General features: G+C 39.7%; 1 protein-coding gene and 1 long non-coding RNA gene across 3 annotated transcripts in view; one reads left to right on the top strand and one right to left on the bottom strand.

Moving 5' to 3' along the window:
- LOC120861681 overlaps positions 1 to 18,839 on the bottom strand; it is a 68,037-nt gene extending 49,198 nt beyond the window's left edge. For both annotated transcript variants that reach the window (XR_005720577.1, XR_005720576.1), the window contains exons 1-2: positions 18,549 to 18,839; positions 14,092 to 14,171 (exon numbers count right to left, since the gene is read on the bottom strand). This is a non-coding gene — a long non-coding RNA (uncharacterized LOC120861681). The remainder of the gene's footprint in view (positions 1 to 14,091; positions 14,172 to 18,548) is intronic.
- A 97-nt stretch (positions 18,840 to 18,936) lies between these two features.
- Positions 18,937 to 20,021, top strand: part of USP53 (ubiquitin specific peptidase 53) — a 57,129-nt gene continuing 56,044 nt past the window's right edge. Inside the window, exon 1 of the mRNA XM_040237383.1 lies at positions 18,937 to 19,098. The gene's annotated coding sequence lies outside the window, so the exon portion shown is untranslated. The remainder of the gene's footprint in view (positions 19,099 to 20,021) is intronic.

Genomic DNA, 20,021 nt, shown 5'->3' with positions numbered 1-20,021 from the left:
CGGGGAAAATTCAGCAAGGTTGCTGGAAGATCTGAGCGCCAACGTCACCTGCATAAGAGGTCCAGCGTTTCTCAGCAACATGTCTGCCTTAGGGTCACTGTCATGGTTACTCACTGGCTGGGAGCACACTGTGAAAGGCAGACTCAGCACGAATGCAGTGATGGAAGAGTAAGGAGAACTCAGTCAACCCAGAGTAAGGGGCCCTCAGTCAACTACGTTGTTTAAGACCCACAAGTTGTAGCTGCCACACACAATATATTTACTCCTTTATTATTTATCTCACCGACTGGAATGAATGCTCTCTGAGGATAGAAACTGCCTTTTTTATTAACTGCTGTATCCTCTATGCCTGATACATAGTGAAGAACAATAAAAACTTTTTTACATAAATAAATTCATCTTAATTATGGGGATAATTAGCTATTATTAGTAACAAAAAATTATCAAGACCACACAGTAAGAAAGCAAACACATTTAGAATGAAGTTAGATTAGGTTACACTGGAACTGCTTTGGGATAAATATATTTGACCCTGATTTAGAAGTAAAATATGTTGGAGCAGTGAGTATATTAAACACACGTATAATCAGAAACACTAACGTGGCCTGACTATTTTTTGGCATAAGCATTAATGCCAACTCTGCTCTCAGACTTAAAATTGCAGTTAGGGTAGACTTGTTAGGATCTTGCTAGAACAGTGCGATTTCTTGTAAGCATTCACATACTTTGTAGGTCACTTGAGAATTAAAAAAAATCGATATGATGGATATTTCTCTCGATCGGTATACCCTACCTCTTTTAGAAACTACATTATACAACCAGAAAGGAGTTCCCAAGGACAGATGGCTACATAATCTTTCATTTTTTTTAAAAACTATAATGACATTTCATTCATACACCTGCTTGGAATATTTCAAATCATGAAGTACATAGCCCCTGAATTCTACTGTTTTGGCACAGTCATCTCTGTAGTACAATGAATAAAAACATTCACCCCAAAGTCCTTTCTCCACGTTGCTTCAAGAACTGAGGCATCTGAGAGTCATAAACAGGGAAAGGAGCTGATTCCTCTACGAGCTGATGTTAACATAATAGAAAACTTACCTAAATATAATCAACCTGAAATAACTTTTTCTTCTTTTCCAACTTATCTTGAAAAAGCAGGACTACTTTCCAAGTTTAACTCTAAACTCAGTACCTAATACCTACTTTACCTTACTTCTACCTGTATGAGAAACTAGAGCTAATGAAGACTCTAACTGACTTGCTCAGGTGCAGGTCTCCTGCAAGGCTGTCTTCTGGGTCAGCTGAGCACTCCAGGCTCGGCTGCTATTTCAGAACATAAAGTCAAATGCAAACACGGACCACATTTATTCAAGAAACATTCTTTACTTCTAATACATAGAAAGGGATGTGGATATAATTTATGATTATTAGTTCCTCAAAAACTCATCAAAATCTATTAAAGAGACATTAAACTTAAAATACTATAGACAAGGTACATGGCACCCCTAAAATCAATATATTGAAATCCTAACTCCCATATGATTAGTATTAGGAGGTGGAGCCTTTGGGAGGTAATTAAATGATAGCATGTAGTGCTCATGAGGGGGATTAGTATCTCATAAAAGAGACTCCACAAAGCTCTCTTGCCCCTTTCCCCATGTGAGTACAGAGAGAAAACGGCCAAATACAAATCAGGAAGTAGATTCATACCAGACACCAATCTGTCAGCACCTTGCCCTTGGACTTCCCAGATTCTAGAACTATGGGAAATAAATTTCTGTTGTCTATAAGGCACTCAATCTATGTTATTGTAGCCTGAACAGACTAAGATGCATAGCAACACAGAAAAATTATGTTTTCAGATGCATTTACATATAATATTAATTATGGCTAATGATCATAATTATCAGAATGTATTAGACTATGCCACTTGTACGAATCCATACACTGATGTTTATTTAAGTGTCCTCTTATGAATCCAAAAGGATATTAATATTTTAGATATTAATATATAATTAGTGAAAACAGTTACTCTTTTACCAAATACAAGCCACTAGTACTGTTACTAGCATAATACTAACTCTCTTTGGTTTAAATAAACAATCATTTACTTAGAACCGTGGCACTTTAGAATTAGCCTCTATCTTGAAATACTTTATATCAATTCTCTCATTTAAGGAATAGAAACTTAGATCAGAGAAGAAACTGTCACTGTCTCACATTGCATGTCTAAAATTAGAACCCAAGGGTTCTGCTTCTGATCTTTTAATAACACTCCTCCTACTAGCTTATTCCATCTCCTATCTCAGTGGAGAACACAATCATCCAGAACACGGGCACAATCAACACACCTTCTGTGACATAACATACTGTACATGATTTCATATTTATCTGTATCTATATAAATATAGGCTTATATAATTTGTATACGTTATTTATTAGCCACAAAGAAATAAAACTGTGAGTCAGGATAATGTCAGTAAAATGTAGAAACAGAGAGTAAAGTTTTTTTAAGAAAACAATGTTAAAAAATTTTACTTTAAACAGTAAAAAAAAAGTTAATATAATAATATTGAAACAAAATGAATATTCTTCCTAACTAGAAGGGAGTAAAATTCCATACTCTTTAGTATTAAAGGAAAGAGTAAATGTTGCTCCTTCCACTAAAAACCTCTTGGTCCATGTCTTTCAAATTATTGTTGTGTCCTGTTAGGTGATGTAAAAATTAACATAGATTAGAAGTTTTTCAAATGAAATAGAATAGAATAAAAGAAAATATCAGAGCATATCACTAGAAATAGTATTATTTCAGGAAACTATTTTTTTTTAATATGTGTTCTTGTAAACTGGATTACAACGTAAAATATACTGCTTATTCTAGGTTGCGGTCTAAGATGTTTGAAAATTACTGCTCTACCTATTACTAAATACTGTTTAAAACAGAAATGTCAGCATTGTTATTGGTAATTGGAATTGCTTTTCTCCACCACATCAAAACTATTATAACTAATTTGATAGAGTTCTTCAGAATTAAAAGAATCTGAAACTGTAGCAGAGCAAAACTTGTAGAAAACAATTTAATTAGAAACTTTGATTTAAAAATTTACAAAAAGACATTCCAGGGATATTACCTGCCAAAAGTTTGTTCTTTTTCCTCCAGCACAATTTCAGTTTGAGAGCTTGTTTTCCAGACAAGAGACTGAAAACTCAAGACCACTAACAGTTACAAAATAAAGAAATTAAATACTCTAAAATTTCTGCCTTTACATATAATTGAGTAATATTTAGTAATATTTCTATCACTGAATATTTTCTAGTAATTTTATTACTGTATTAAACAACAAACTTATTTTCTTTTGTGAAGTGAATTTCAACAAGGAAGTTCAACTTGAAAACACTGGTGCCCTGAATATCTTTGCCATCTTTACAAAGCAAAGTGCTCTCCAGGGCAACTTCCTTTGGGTTTGTGGCTTCAGCCAATATGCAATGAGTGAAAGACATGGTCTTATTTCACTATTGTATTTCTTAAAGAAGTACATCAAAAACAAGTCAGTCTAAGATATATAATAGTATGTGTGTGTGGGCATATGTGTGTGCATGTGCACACATATACATCACAGACACTTAGATTTGTTAGATTCCAAAGAGATAGGAAATTAAGTTTGGTAAATTTCTGAACATCATACTGTTTTTCATAAAGTCAGAATACTACTACAGATATCACAATTCAGAAAAAGATAACCTTTACCTGTGAAATGCTCTTGACTTCTTTCTTTTGTTTCCCTTCCCTTGTCTTTCAGAAAGGGACAAAAGTGTCAATTTTGTTTATCAACAGTGTTTGAATATGGAAGAAATTTGGTTGTACTTTAAGGAACTAAAGAGTGCTATCTCCTGTGAAATTTCAGAATATATCACAGAAAATATTTTATACCAGGCAAATTCCAAGTGACTAAAAATTGAATTTTAGTCCTGCTTCTATCAGTGTCTAGCATGTCCCTCAGTTTAAGTGCTCTCATCTGTAAAATAACGGATTTTGGCAAACTAATCTCTCAGATCCTTTCCATCTCTAAGATTCTAAAAAACTATACAAATATAAAATGCTATAAAACTTGGCTTCAAAAAATTAAAGAGAAATTACATTCATGCACAAAAATCCTAGCACTAGCTTTCAAACAAAACCTAGATGGTTTTGGCCTTTACTTCTGGATTTATTAGTATGGCACACATTGCCTTCCTCATTTTGACTGACTATATTTCCTGGCTGTAACCTAATGTCATACTTAACAGATAGTTCTTTTATTAAATCGTTCAGTGTGTTTACTGAGTGCCTATTATATGGCAGACACTGTGCTAAGTACCTAACTTTCACTGTTTCTAAAATCAGGATATTCAGTTCAGTTCAGTTCAGTCGATCAGTCATGTCCGACTCTTTGCGACCCCATGAATTGCAGCACGCCAGGCCTCCCTGTTCATCACCATCTCCTGGAGTTCACTCAGACTCATGAACATCGAGTCCATGATGCCATCCAGCCATCTCATCCTCTGTCGTCCCCTTCACCTCCTGTCCCCAATCCCTCCCAGCATCAGAGTCTTTTCCAATGAGTCAACTCTTCGCATGAAGTGGCCAAAGTACTGGAGTTTCAGCTCTGGCATCATTCCTTCCAAAGAACACCAAGGACTGATCTCCTTTAGAATGGACTGGTTGCATCTCCTTGCAGTCCAAGGGACTCTCAAGAGTCTTCTCCAACACCACAGTTCAAAAGCATCAATTCTTCAGTGCTCAGCTTTTTTCACAGTCCAACTCTCACATCCATACATGACTACTGGAAAAACCATAGCCTTGAGTAGATGGACTTTTGCTGACAAAGTAATGTCTCTGCTTTCAATATGCTATCTAGGTTGGTCATAACTTTCCTTCCAAGGAGTAAGCGTCTTTTAATTTCATGGCTGCATCACCATCTGCAGTAAATTTGGAGCCCCCCAAAATAAAGTCTGACACTGTTTCCACTGTTTCTCCATCTATTTCTCATGAAGTGATGGGACCAGATGCCATTACCTTAGTTTTCTGAATGTTGAGCTTAGAGCCAACCTTTTCACTCTCCTCTTTCATTTTCATCAAGAGGCTTTTTAGTTCCTCTTCACTTTCTGCCATTGGGTAGTGGCGTCTGCATGCTGCTGCTGCTAAGTCACTTCAGTCGTGTCTGACTCTGTGCAACCCCATAGGCGGCAGCCCACCAGGCTCTCCCGTCCCTGGGATTCTCCAGGCAAAAACACTGGAGTGGGTTTCCATTTCCTTCTCCAATGCATGAAGTGAAAAGTGAAAGTGAAGCCACTCAGTCGTGTCCAACTACTGATATTTTTCCTGGCAATCTTGATTCTAGCTTGTGCTTCTCCCAGCCCAGCTTTTCTCATGATGTACTCTGCATATAAGTTAAATAAGCAGGGTGGCAATACACAGCCTTGACGTACTCCTTTTCCTATTTGGAACCAGTCTGTTGATCCATGTCCAGTTCTAACTGTTGCTTCTTGACCTGCATACAGGTTTCTGAAGAGGCAGGTCAGGTGGTCTGGTATTCCCATCTCTCTCAGAATTTTCCACAGATTATTGTGATCCACACAGTCAAAGGCTTTGACATAGTCACTAAAGAAGAAATAGATGTTTTTCAGGAACTCTCTTGCTTTTTCGATGATCCAGCGGATTCTGGCAATTTGATTTCTAGTTCCTCTGCCTTTTCTAAAACCAGCTTGAACATCTGAAAGTTCACGGTTCATGTATTGCTGAAGCCTGGTTTGGAGAATTTTGAGCATTACTTTACTAGCGTGTGAGATGAGTGCAATTGGGGGAGGGAGCCAAAGCAAAAACAATACCCAGTTGAGGATGTGACTGGTGATAGAAGCAAGGTCCTGTGTTGTAAAGAGCAGTACTGCATATGAACCTGGAATGTTAGGTCCATGAATCAAGGCAAACTGGAAGTGGTCAAACAGGAGATGGCAAGAGTGAATGTTGATATTCTAGGAATCAGCGAACTAAAATGGACTGGAATGGGTGAATTTAACTCAGATGACCATTATATCTACTACTGTGGGCAAGAATCCCTTAGAAGAAATGGAGTAGCCATCATGGTCAACAAAAGAGTCCGAAATGCAGTACTTGGATGCAATCTCAAAAATGACAGAATGATCTCTGTTTGTTTCCAAGGAAAACCATTCAGTATCACAGTAATTCAAGTCTATGCCCTAACCAGTAATGCTGAAGAAGCTGAAGTTGAATGGTTCTATGAAGACCTACAAGACCTTTTGGAACTAACACCCAAAAAAGATGTCCTTTTCATTATAGGGGACTGGAATGCAAAAGTAGGAAGTCAAGAAACACCTGGACTTACAGGCAAATTTGGCCTTGGAATACGGAATGAAGCAGGGCAAAGGCTGATAGAGTTTTGCCAACAGATTGCACTGGTCATAGCAAACACCCGCTTCAATAACACAAGAGAAGACTCTACACATGGACATCACCAGATGGTCAACACCGAAATCAGACTGATTATATTCTTTGCAGCCAAAGATAGAGAAGCTCTATAAAGTCAGCAAAAACAAGACTGGGAGCTGACTGTGGCTCAGATCATGAACTCCTTATTGCCAAATTCGTACTTAAATTGAAGAAGGGAGGGAAAACCACTAGACTATTCAGGTAGGACCTACATCAAATCCCTTATGATTATACAGTGGAAGTGAGAAATAGATTTAAGGGACTAGATCTGACAGACAGAGTGCCTGATGAACTATGGATGGAGGTTTGTGACACTGTACAGGAGACAGGGATAAAGACCATCCATCTGGAAAAATGCAAAAAAGCAAAATGGCTGTCTGGGGAGGCCTTACAAAAGAATAGAAGTGAAAAGCAAAGGAGAAAAGGAAAGATATAAGAATCTGAATGCAGAGTTCCAAAAAATAGCAAGAAAGCCTTCCTTAGCGATCAGTGCAAAGAAATAGAGGAAAACAACAGAATAAGATAGACTAGAGATCTCTTCAAGAAAATTAGAGATACCAAGGGAACATTTCATGCAAAGATGGGCTCAATAAAGGACAGAAATGGTATGGACCTAACAGAAGCAGAAGATATTAAGGAGGTGGCAAGAATACATAAAGGAACTGTACAAAAAAGAGCTTCACAACCAAGATAATCACGATGGTGTGATCACTCACCTAGAGCCAGACATCCTGGAATGTGAAGTCAAGTGGGCCTTAGAAAGTATCACTACAAACAAAGCTAGTGGAGGTGATGGAATTCCAGTAGAGCTATTTCAAATCCTGAAAGATGATGCTGTGAAAGTGCTGCACTCAATATGGAAAACTCAGCAGTGGCCACAGGACTGGAAAAGGTCAGTTTTCATTACAATTCCTGAGAAAGGCAATGCCAAAAAATGCCCAAACTACTGCATAACTGCACTCTTCTCACATGCTAATAAAATCAGGATATTAATCATATCTAAATATTAACACTTTACGGTTGTTAGGAAAGTTAAATAAAATACTCTGCATAAACCACTTAGTTCCTGACATATTCTGTAATTAGGTAACAACTGGGAAAAGGCTCCTTCATTTCACATCTTTAGAATTTAGAATCATGTGGTCCAATTTCTTCTTTTAAGGATCAAGAAAAGTTAAGAGGTAAACTAACCTCCCCACAGCACACATCTATTTGAGAGCAAGAGAGTTCCCTAATTATCCATTCTTTCTATCATATACGTTCGTTTTGAACGCAAGCAATTTCACTGTTTTTTTTTTTTCATTCTTTCCCTCAGATTACAAAATACTGCTAGAAAAAAAAAAAAAAATCAAGCAAATATATGCCCAGAGCAGTGGTCTGCCTGTCAACAGCAATCCAGTTAGGGATTAGCTAGGAAACACTGCTATGTACAGATGAGGAAACTAGGTTTTAGAGTAGTTACTAACTGCTCAAGGTCACACACAATAAATGGTAAAGTCAGGATTTGAACCTGCTCTTGCTGCTACTGCTAAGTCGCTTCAGTCGTGTCCGACTCTGTGCGACCCCATAGATGGCAGACCACCAGGCTCCCCCATCCCTGGGATCCTCCGGGCAAGAACACTGGAGTGGGTTGCCATTGAACCTAAGTCTGTCCAAATCTAAAGGTCATGCTACATGCTAAGTCAATTCAGTTGTGTCCGACTCTGTGTGACCCCACAGATGGCAGCCCACCAGGCTCCCCGGGCCCCAGGATTCTCCAGGCAAGAACACTGGAGTGGGCCGCCATTTCCTTCTCCAGTGCATGAAAGTGAAAAGTGAAAGTGAAGTCGCTCAGTCGTGTCCGACTCTTAGTGACCCCATGGACCGCAGCCTACCAGGCTCCACCATCCATGGGATTTTCCAGGCAAGAGTACAGGAGTGGGGTGCCAAGGTCATACTTTTTATGATACCTTGTTGCCCTTAAACACGGTCTCTACTTAGCTTTCTAAATAATTTTAATGCTACCACTAGGGGTTAATGTGGGCTATGGCTGGAACTGAATGTCAAGGAACCAACATTCACCAACATTTTCCACAGTGATTTAGCTGAAGACAAACAAGATGTCATTAATTTTGGCAATATAAAAATGGAGGAAGAATACTAAATCTTAAGAAATACGGACTAAAACTTCAAAAAATAATAGGATGTTTTAAAGAAATGAAAGAAACAGATGATGAAGATGCTGATGTGCTGAAGTAATACAAGCATTTTTGTCCAAAAAAACTAAGGGCATTAAAATTTGTGAAACGTGCCTTAATACCAATTCATAACGACCAAATAATGGAACAAAAAAGTTAGTATTTTGGACACAAACTTACATTGGCTAATGAAATGACATCATTACAAAATACCTTAAAACAATCTTACTTAAACTGCTGAACCAAGAGAGGAAATAATTTGTTCAAACCATTATCATGCTGAATTAAATTCACCCATTCCAGTCCATTGTAGTTCACTGATGCTGCTGCTGCTGCTAAGTCGCTTCAGTCGTGTCTCACTCTGTGTGTCTCACTCTGTGGAGCCCACCAGGCTCCGCCGTCCCTGGGATTCTCCAGGCAAGAACACTGGAGTGGGTTGCCATGTCCTTCTCCAATGCATGAAAGTAAAAAGTGAAAGTGAAGTTGCTCAGTCATGTCCGACCCTCAGCGACCCCATGGACTGCAGCCTTCCAGGCTCCTCCGTCCATGGGATTTTCCAGGCAAGAGTACTGGAGTGGGGTGCCATTGCCTTCTCCTTAGTTCATTGATTCCTAATGTCAATGTTCACTCTTCACATCTCCTGTTTGACCACTTCTAATTTACCTTGAATGGGCGAATTTAATTCAGATGACCATTATATCTACTACTGTGGGCAAGAATCCCTTAGAAGAAATGGAGTAGCCATCACATTCAACATAAGAGTCTGAAATGCAGTACTTGGGTGCAACCTCAAAAATGACAGAATGATCTCTGTTTGTCTCCAAGGCAAACCAGTCAGTATCACAGTAATCCAAGTCTATGCCCCATCCAGTAATGCTGAAAGAGCTAAATTGAATGGTTCTATGAAGACCTACAAGACCTTTTGGAACTAACACCAAAAAAAGATGTCCTTTTCATCACAGGAGACTGGAATGCAAAAGTAGGAAGTCAAGAGAGATACCTGGAGTAACAGGCAAGTTTGGCCTCAGAGAACAAAATGAAGCAGGGCAAAGGCTAACAGAGTTTTCCCAAGAGAACACACTGGTCAAAGCAAACACCCTCTTCCAACAACACAAGAGACGAATCTACACATGGACATCACCAGGTGGTAAATACTGAAATCACATTGATTATATTCTTTGCAGCCAAATATGGAGAAGCTCTATACAGTCAGCAAAAACAAAATTGGGAGCTGACTGTGACTCAGATCATGAACTCCTTATTGTCAAATTCATACTTAAATTGAAGAAAGTAGGGAAAACCACTAGACCATTCAGATATGACCTAAATCAAATCCCTAACGATTATACAGTGGAAGTGATAAATAGATTTAAGGGACTAGATCTGATAGAGTGCCTGATGAACTATGGATGGAGGTTCGTGACATTGTACAGGAGGCAGGGTGCAAGACCATCCCCAAGAAAAAGAAATGCAAAATGGCAAAATGGTTGTCTGAGGAGGCCTTACAAACAGCTGTGAAAAGAAGAGAAGATAAAGGCAAAGGAGAAAAGGAAATATAGAATGATTTGAACGCAGAGTTCTAAAGAATAGCAAGGAGAGATAAGAAAGCCTTTCTCAGTGATCAGTGCAAAGAAAAAAATGAAAACAACAAAATGGGAAAGAGTAGACATCTCTTCAAGAAAATCAGAGATATCATGGGAACATTTTATGCAAAGATGGGCTCAATAAAGGACAGAAATGGTATGGACCTAACAGAAGCAGAAGATATTAAGAAGAGGTGGCAAGAATACATGGAAGAACTATACCAAAAATATCTTCAGGACCCAGCTAACCATGATGGTGTGATCACTCACCTAGAGCCAGCCATCCTGGAATGTGAAGTCAAGTGGGCCTCAGGAAGCATCACTACAAACAAAGCTAATGGAGGTGATGGAATTCCAATTGAGCTATTTCAAATCCTGAAAGATGATGCTGTGAAAGTGCTGCACTCAATATGCCAGCACATTTGGAAAACTCAGCAGTGGCCACAGGACTGGAAAAGGTCAGTTTTCATTCCAATCCCAAAGAAAGGCAATGCCAAGAATGTTCAAACTACTGCACAGTTGCACTCATCTCACATGCTAAGTAATGCTCAAAATTCTCCAAGCCAGGTTTCAACAGTATGTGAACCATGAACTTCCAGATGTTCAAGTTGGATTTAGAAAAGGCCCAGAGACCAAATTGCCAACATCAGTTGGATCATAGAAAAAGCAAGAGAATTCCAGAAAAATATCTACTTCTGCTTTATTGAAAACACCAAAGCCTTTGAATATGTAGATTACAACAAACTTGGAAAATGCTTCAAGAGATGGGAATACTAGATCACCTGACCTGCCTCCTGCAAAATCTGTATGCAGGTCAAGAAGCAACAGTTAGAACCAGACATGGAACAACAGACTGGTTCCAAATTGGGAAAGGAGTACATCAAGGCTGTATATTGTCACCTTACTTATTTAACTTCTGTGGAGAGTACAACATGTAAAATTCCCGGGCTGGATAAAGCACAAGCCAGAATCAAGACTGCCAGGAGAAACAGAAATAACCTCAGATATGCAGATAATACCACCCTTATGGCAGAAAGTGAAGAGAAGCTAAAGAGCCTCTTGATGAAAGTGAAAGAGGAAAGTGAAAAATCTGGCTTAAATCTCAACATTCAAGAAACTAAGATCATGGCATCCAGTCCCATCACTTCATGGCAAATAGATGGGGAAACAATGGAAAGAGTGACAGACTTTATTTTCTTGGCCTCCAAAATCACTGCAGATGGTGACTGCAGCCATGAAATTAAAAGATGCTTGCTCCTTGGAAGAAAAGCCATGACCAATCTAGACAGCATACTAAAAAGCAGAGACACTACTTTGCCAGCAAAGGTCCATCTAGTGAAAGCTATGGTTTTTCCAGTAGTCATGTATGGATATGAGACTTGGACTATAAAGAAAGCTGAGTGCCAAAGAATTGATGCTTTTGAACTGTGGTGTTGGAGAAGACTCTTAAGAGTTCCTTGGACTGCAAGGAGATCAGACCATCAATTCTCAAGGAAATCAGTCCTGAATATTCATTGGAAGCACTGATGTTGAAGCTGAAACTCCAATACTTTGGCCACCTGATGCAAAGAACTGACTCACTGGAAAAGACCTTGATGCTGGGAAAGATTGAAGGCAGGGGGAGAAGGGGATGACAGAGGATGATATGGTTGGATGGCATCATGGACTCAATGGACATGAGATTGAGCAAGCTCCAAGAATTGGTGATGGACAGGGAAGCCTGGCGTGCCACAGTCCATGGGGTCACAAAGAGTCGAACACGACTGAGCAACTGAACTGAACTGAACTGATAAGCATGCTAATTGCAGAAGTATGTTTTTTTTTTTTTTTGGTCACCATATTTTTTCCAGAAGTTGACAACAAAATTGCATCCTGAAGTCAGTTTCATGGATTATGAATCCTATTACTGCATTTTCCAGGGACATGTGGATGAGTCTATTGTCAGTGAACACAGGTAAGAGCCTTCTTAGATGAGGGCCGACGTAGAGGAAAAAGCATTTTAGATGATGACAGAAAAATGTTTCCTGTCACTGATAACTTAAATATCATATTCACTTATAATTTCAGATCAGAGTCAAACAAACTAAGCCACAGGCTCATGCTTATTTCTATTCTTTCATTCTCACTCTTTACATTCTCCTCATATTCTACTTTCTCATGATTCTGATTCTTTTTCTTATTTATGTTTGACCATTGTTTTATATGTTAGAATTTATTTTATTTTTTAGACTTTACTTTAAATCTTTGTGGGATAAGGTGAAGTAGAATGAATGAATGAACAGATTAGTTTAATATTTTACTAGGCCTTCAAAAATTTTTTGAGAGAACTTTTAGCTAGAAAACACAAAACATGTTTTCAAAGTTCAGTAGTGTCTTATGGAAAAGAGAACATAGATCTCCATTCCTATAAAGGACAGAAATAAGATCTGTGTATAGAAATTACTAGAAGGTGCATTTCAACTCACTGTGATGAAAATTTCTTAGTGGTTAAAGAATTCTTAAAAAGAAAAGGATGTCTCACAGAACATCAAGTTTTCTACTGCTGTTACCATATTTGAACAGAGGTTGGACAACTACTGTCAGGGATAATCCTTTAGAGACTAGGAGGCTGGACCAAAAGGAATCTAAAGCCTTGTGTATCTCTGAGACTGTAATAAAATACATATTATAGCAAGAAAAACAATATACAGGTTCTTACAGCAACATATTATCATTGATGACAGCAGTATTGGTAACTGTAATAACAACACTAATGGCCATAATAACACAGTATAAGACTTTACAGTTGCTTTTATCTGGGAACATCAAAATACATCATATATAAGTATTATTTCTCATCCCAACTTTACAGATAAGAAAATTAGGATGTTTCAAAGTGAAATAACAGAGGTAATGAAATTGCTTAAGCTGACAATAAGTCAGCAAAATTAAGGAGGTTACTGGTTAAACCACTCAGTGTGGTTAACTGGCTAATAGAAAGATTGGAATATAAGGCTAGTAAAGTTTTGCCTAAGGAAGAGCTGGCTAAGATGCTGTGGATACTGAATTTGATCTTCTGATGTTTAACAAAAGGTCATGCTGCAGAGCTTTAAGGAGTTTAGTGAACACTCAGTTCCTGAATTACCTATTTTACAAGAGGCTAGAGAACCCTTAGGAACTTTTCTCTTTCCCCTCTCCTCCAAAGCTGCCTTATTCTTTCAGACCAGATACTGTAAATGACAAGGCACATTGCCACAAGCACCTCTGAGCGTACAGTTTTATAGCTTTGAACACAGAGAAAAAAAACAAAGGATCTTTCCTGTAAGCTCTATTAATAATTTGAAAACTCCTGAGAAAGAATACTGATTAGCTCAAATCACCCATACTCTAATCAGCAGAGCCAAAAAATGATGAAATGCTCAACATGGAATTATGCCCATCCTGGTGATGAAATGCTCAACATGGAATTATGCCCATCCTGGGGTTAAGTGGTATGGATCTATTATTACTGGTAAAAGCAGGAAAGGACAAAGCAATATATGTCCACAGTACATATTTTCTTAATTGAAAAAAATTAAAATGTATATTAACCAGGTACTTCTAAATACAGTTTTGAAATAGCTTTGTAAAGACATGCACATATTAAAAAATTAGGTCTTCTAAACTTCTTCGTTTGATCAAATAATTTTATATCATTTTTGGTACTATTCATCCTTGTTTCTTTTTTTCCTTCCTGACTGATTCTCTTTACTTCACAGACATTAGTTAAATTGGCCATAGTATGATTCTACTTTTGGTTCTGATTGTGAGAAGCTACTGAGGAAGGAAGGGTATTTGTGGAGCATAGCTGAATACTGACCTCAGACCAGCTGACTTCCAGAAGACACTCTGAGTGATGACAACTTCCTTGCAGGTGTCTTCAATCTGTTCTCTCAGTAACTGCATATTTTAATTTTACAGAAAAAAAGAAGAAAAAGCCTTATTGTTAAGTTTTCATTCCGTGACATATTGTAGACCCAGATTCAGGCGTCAAATAACTCTTTATTGATGCGTACTCTGTGCCCCTGTATTAGCCTGTACAGAAAGAATAATGATGGAGAGGGGCTTTTCATTGGATCTGCTTTCTAGATAGTGAGAAAGACAAACAAATAAACTAAATAATCACAGGTTGTGAAAAGTGGTATGAGATGAAGAAACAGAACACTGTGATAGAGACAGGCAGGAAGTTCTAAGTCAAAGATGACTTCTAGGAAGACAAAGTTAAAACTAGAGTATAGAGGATGAAAAAAGAGTCAGCCACTTGGAGACTCAGGGGAAGGCATTGTAGGTCAGGGTTTCTCAGCTTTGGCACTAATGACATTTTGAACCATATAATTCTTTGTTGTGAGTGACTGTCTTGTCTGTTGTGTGGTGTTTAGAATTGGCCTCACCAGTAGCAGCACTCCCTTCCTACCCTGGGACAATCAGCAACGTATTGGCCTTTGCCAAATGTCCCTTGAGAGACAATATCACCCCCCATTAAGAACCAGGCTTCTAGGCATAGGGAATAAAGACTGCAAAATCCTTGATAGCATGAGATGCTATTAGGGAAGGAAGAATAGCTCCTTCAGGTGTCTATTTGGATTTTATTTTATGTAGATAGTAAGCCTTTGAACAATTTTAAGTAGGGGGTAACATGTCAACATTTAAAATAGGCTACTTTGGCTGCTATGTGCAAAATATATATTTAAAACCATGAGGATAAAACCTGGTCTTAAGGCCAGGCATTACGGAATACCATCATCTAGAAAGTGTAAGAGAAAAGCAGGTTGAAAATGTTGAAAAGGAACAACCAAACAGGTTGGAGGAAAGCCATGTATGAGGATGGTGTTACAAAAATTGGTATGTGAGTCAGAGGAAGTGGTTGATTATGACTAGATTTTTTGCTTGGCCTCATCATCACTGAAGGTTTCTCTGGAATTGTACTGATTTAGCTCATCTTCTTGCCTCACTACAATTTCCCCTACAAATCCGTATATAATTCCAAACTAAACATCCTGTTCAAGAACTTAAAAGGCTTCCTATTATAGCCCTTCATTGGCTTTAATTCCTGTTTCTAAAACTTTGCTCTTGAATAGTCATATCTCCTCCACAGTGCCTTCAAATATGCCTACCCGTGAACCTTCCAAGTTGAAGATCATATCTGATCTCCCATAGCAGCTTTCCCCAACAATTCTGGTCCACACAGATGTCTCTATTCTCTAAAGAATTAACAGAACTTCTAATTCTTCAGCCCATCCACTGAACACATTTGTTATATATCTATGCCAGGCACTGTGCTATGCCCTAGAAATTCACAGTGAAAAAATATAGTCCCTGTTCTCTAGAAGTTTACTAAGAAGATGACACTTTTCAACATTTCCTTCATGCAATTAGGAAAAAAGGAGTTAGTCTCACATCCAATCCTGAGATAGCCATTTAGCTACAACTTCTCTACACTGTATTTCACTTTATTCTAACCAGCCCATTCATGGTTTGCCGTGTCTTTAGCTGTTGTTTCTCAGGATAGAATACTGCTACCTCTACTACTTATTAGTGAATAGGGTGAATAGAACCACAAGATGGTACATCTCCCAAAATGTGGATTATAATCATTCCAGAATAATAAACAGACATGTAAGTGTGGTGGTGCTGATGATGTAAACTTTGGCTCGGCCTCATTCAAACAACATAAGGTGGTCTTTGGCATTCCAAATCTTTCCTTTCATGATCTCAAGTCAGTGAGAAGTGCAGAGGTTTTTCCTCATTAATTTAGGTCTGCCCAATAAAATAACTACTGAATTAAACGTATACACATATACTTCGAGAACAAACAGTAATTCTCAGAGGCAGTACAGTTAAAACTTATGTTGTGACATTTCTAACTACAAAGTTTTTGGGGAGCAACTCCTGTCCTAAAATACAGTGCACTGTCAATTTTCCTTTTTTTCATCTGTTTGCTTCAGACTGCCCATTTGACTCTAACTTGTGACCTAGTATACCATGTAAAACTCAGTACTTAAATATGCCAAGAAGTACAGAAAATTTGAAGTTAGAGAATTAAAAAACCTGTACAGTCACGGTTTTGTCAAATTCTTGAGCATGGTAAACTGAAAGGCATTCTTCTACAATCTAGAAAGGAGGCAGGGAGATAGTATGAGTCTTTATTATCCATAGTTCAAATTATTTTTCAAGAGTGCTCTGTCAGTTACATTTGCAAAGAAATAACTATAGTACAACATAATTGTTATAAATAAACCCAAAAAGGGTGAAGGAAGGGCAAATCTGTCTCAGGAAGTTATGAAAGTTTCCATGGATGAAATAAGTATTCAACTGAGACCTAAAAGATCTTGAGAGAACCTAGTAGAAACACAGATGAGCAAGGAATTCTATATAGCTAGCGTGGAGTAAATGGGCAAGAGTAGTAGATGAGACTAAGCCTGGGGCCAGGTCCTGAAGGAGATGGGGAGCTCCTGAAAAAAGCTTCGTAATATTGTAATCATATTTTCATGTTAGAAAACTTATAACAGACATGGATGTTGGACTGGAGTGGGAAATAATTAGAGCCTATTGCAGTGGTCCAAGGGAGATGAGTTAGGAGAGATGATTAGCCGACAGATTAAGACAGTGAGAGTGGAGATTAATAGCGGTGCGGGGGTTGAGAGATCCTTAAGGAGAGGAATTAATCAAATTTGATATCAGGACAGAGGAAGTGAAGGAAATGTAATATAGGGGTACACATGGATTCTTGATTTGGGCAACTGGGTGCTATTATCTAAAATAGGGAATGAAAGCAGTGTAGGTTCCAGATGGGTGGGAAGAGATACAGCACTAGGAGTAGGGAACAGAAAAGATGTCCAAGTCAATTTGGGACATAAGTACCTATATGACTGCCTGCAATGCAGAAGCCATAAGAAATGAGAGACAAGGGTTCGATTCCTGGGTCGGGAAGATCCCCTGGAGAAGGGAATGACAATCCACTCCAGTATTCTTGCCTGGAGAATCCCATGGACAGAGGGGCCTGGTGGGCTACAGTTCACAGGATTGCAAAGAGTTGGACACTACTGAAGTGACTCAGCACATGGCACCCAAAGACGCTGTTGCTTAAAAGGGTCTAAGCTGAAGGTATCCATTTGGGAGTCCTTGGTGCCTAGGATGCTGCTGCTGCTGCTGCTAAGTCGCGTCAGTCATGTCCGACTCTGTGCGACCCCATAGACGGCAGCCCACCGGGTTCCTCTTTCCTTCTCCAGGTGCCCAGGATATCTAGTAGCTAAGTCCATTGTGGGGAAAAGACTGTTCAAGGAGACAAAAGAAATAACAACACAAGAAAATGGAGAGTTTGGGAACACAGAGGGCCCAGTTAAGAATAAAAATATTTAAAGTGCCTCAGAGAGGTAGTCGCAAAACCAGGAGAAAGGAGCACTAGGGAAAGCAAGGGCGAATTAATGGTGCTATTTTTTAAATGTAGTTCTTTTTCTCATTCTCCAAGTTTTAAATTTCCTGAGGGCAAGAACCGTATTTTAAAATTCACTGTATTTTCTTCAGTGCTCAATTCAGTGAAGGGAACAATAAATGCTCAACAAATTCTCCTTGATTCAGTCACAGGTACTACTCGCCTATACCAATATAAAATGTTTCCTCCTTCTGTTTCTTCAAACAGACATTTAGAGTTACCTACCTGTTTAAGAAAGCAGTGTAGGTTTAAGAGTTTAGTTAACCAATTTTTAGAATCTGTATGTTGAACCTGCAACAGCTTTGAAGTGAGTTCCAAAACCTTACTACTCATTGAGAGGGATCTTCTATACTAAAGATGACAGTGGGTTTTCCTTTTACTACTATTTCTAAGAAACAAGTTATTACAAAACTAAGTGCCGCCCATTTCCCAAACATCAGCTTGCAACTTAAAACCTGTTGAAAGCAGAGTAAGGAGGCAGCCACATTTTTTTCACAATTGACCATTAACCGGGTCAATATGTTTATTAAGCCTTTCATTTTATTAAATAGTCACGAAACAACCAGTTGGGGAATATACATTCAAGCCAATGTAAATCATTTAACTGCAAACAGACTGTAAAGATTCACAGAAAGCTAAACAGAACTGCGAATTCGCCTAGGTTTTCGAGGCGAAGCGATACAGGTCGTTTTCTCTGAGGTAATAATAATTTAAAGCCTAGTCTGTGCTGGATTCGTGTCCCTGAGCTTAGAAAATAATGAATAAATAAATGACCAAGAGTATCGGAATAACCACTTCCACCTGAAGAACTAATCCTTTCTTCCCTCTATAGCACAAAAACCAACCTGCAGCCTCCTTTCTCGAACAACAGTTAACCCCAGCGCTCCACTCCCACCTTAAGAAAAATGGTCAACTCCCTGCTCTCGCGGGATCTCGCGGCTCAGAGTAAGTCAACTGGATCGCCAGCCCTATCGAACCCGCGCGGGAACACACATCTGCAGGTCCGGAAAGCCGGGAAATCGCGTGTGGGGGCGGAGCCAGCTCCTGGAGCCTGAGGGCGGGGTCAGCTTCAAGGAGGCGGGGCGAGGGTGAGGCGGGGATTTGGGCGGGGCTCCCAGGACCTGTTGATCGCAGGTGTCACTGGCCTGACTGGCCTTTGGGTGGTGAGGCGTGTGCGCATGCTCCACTCGCTGGGTCGCGGTCTGGGCGGCGGAGACCAGTCGCCTCTGCTCCAGTTCCCGGTGAGCCTCGGTTTCGGTGGCAGCTGTTGGTGTGTCAGCCTGGTGTCAGCTTGACGCGGAGCTGGGCCAGCGGGAGATTGCCCTGTGGCGGTAGAAGGCCCATATTTCTCTACCTGGACCGCACGTCCCTCTCGCTAAAAGGGCAGAGCTCAAGGTAAGTCTCCGAAACTAGTCCCTGGCTGGAGATCCAGAGACCTGCGACCTCCGCGGGCCTGACTGGAAGACCCTCGTTCCAGTCCCAGACTCGGCGTCTCTCCTCGCTGCCCCCCGACCTCCGCCCGCACCCGCTTCGGGGCAGACTCTGGAGGTCACGCAGCCCTCCCGCCGCGTCCAGGCTCTGGCGGAGGTTCCTTGGGGCAGGCTGGAGGCGAACGCGTTGGGAGGAGGTCCTGTACTTACTGGGTTGTGGTTGTTGCTGCTGTGTTTGAGGGCTGGCCAGAGGCGGAACCTGGGATCCTGCTGGGTCGCTTAGTGCTTTGGAATTATGAATATTACGCTTACCTGGTGCCTGCCCCTCACTATCCAAGCCATTGCCTCTCGAGCAGCCGCTTTTTAAAGAGGTTTTGTTGCTCTGTTTGGAGAAGAGATGATTCGTGAGACTCTTCGGACTGGTGATTTCTGAGTGGTACTAGTACTATTTAGTGATTTAGTAGTAGTAATTCATGAAGTTAATGTTTAGCTTCTAAATGGCGATTTAGTGGACATTTGTGGTCTGGTGTGTGCCCAGTCTTGTCCGACTCTTTGCGACCCTTTGGGACTGGTAGCCCGCCAGGCTCCTCCGTCCATGAGATTTTCCAGGCACGAATACTGGAGTGGGTTGCCATTTCTTTCTCCAACGGGACATTTACCAAACAACTTTTAAATATCTTTGGAGAACAGGAAGTGCTTGCACAGGTGTGGCAGAGAGCGTTTCTGAAGCCTGCAATTTGAGCGTGCTCTGAGGTTTTGTTACTCCACGACAAGGTTTTCTCCATCAGTGCGAAGCCTCATTAATGCTTGCAAATGTACTGCAAGGCTTTATTTGTTAGATAAGAGTTTGCCAAACGTTTCCTTATCTGGAAGAAAATATGTATTTTT

This window comes from Oryx dammah, unplaced genomic scaffold (genome assembly GCF_014754425.2).
Source record: "Oryx dammah isolate SB20612 unplaced genomic scaffold, SCBI_Odam_1.1 HiC_scaffold_3, whole genome shotgun sequence".
NCBI lineage: Eukaryota > Metazoa > Chordata > Mammalia > Artiodactyla > Bovidae > Oryx > Oryx dammah.
This window is presented reverse-complemented; position numbering and strand designations above follow the sequence as displayed.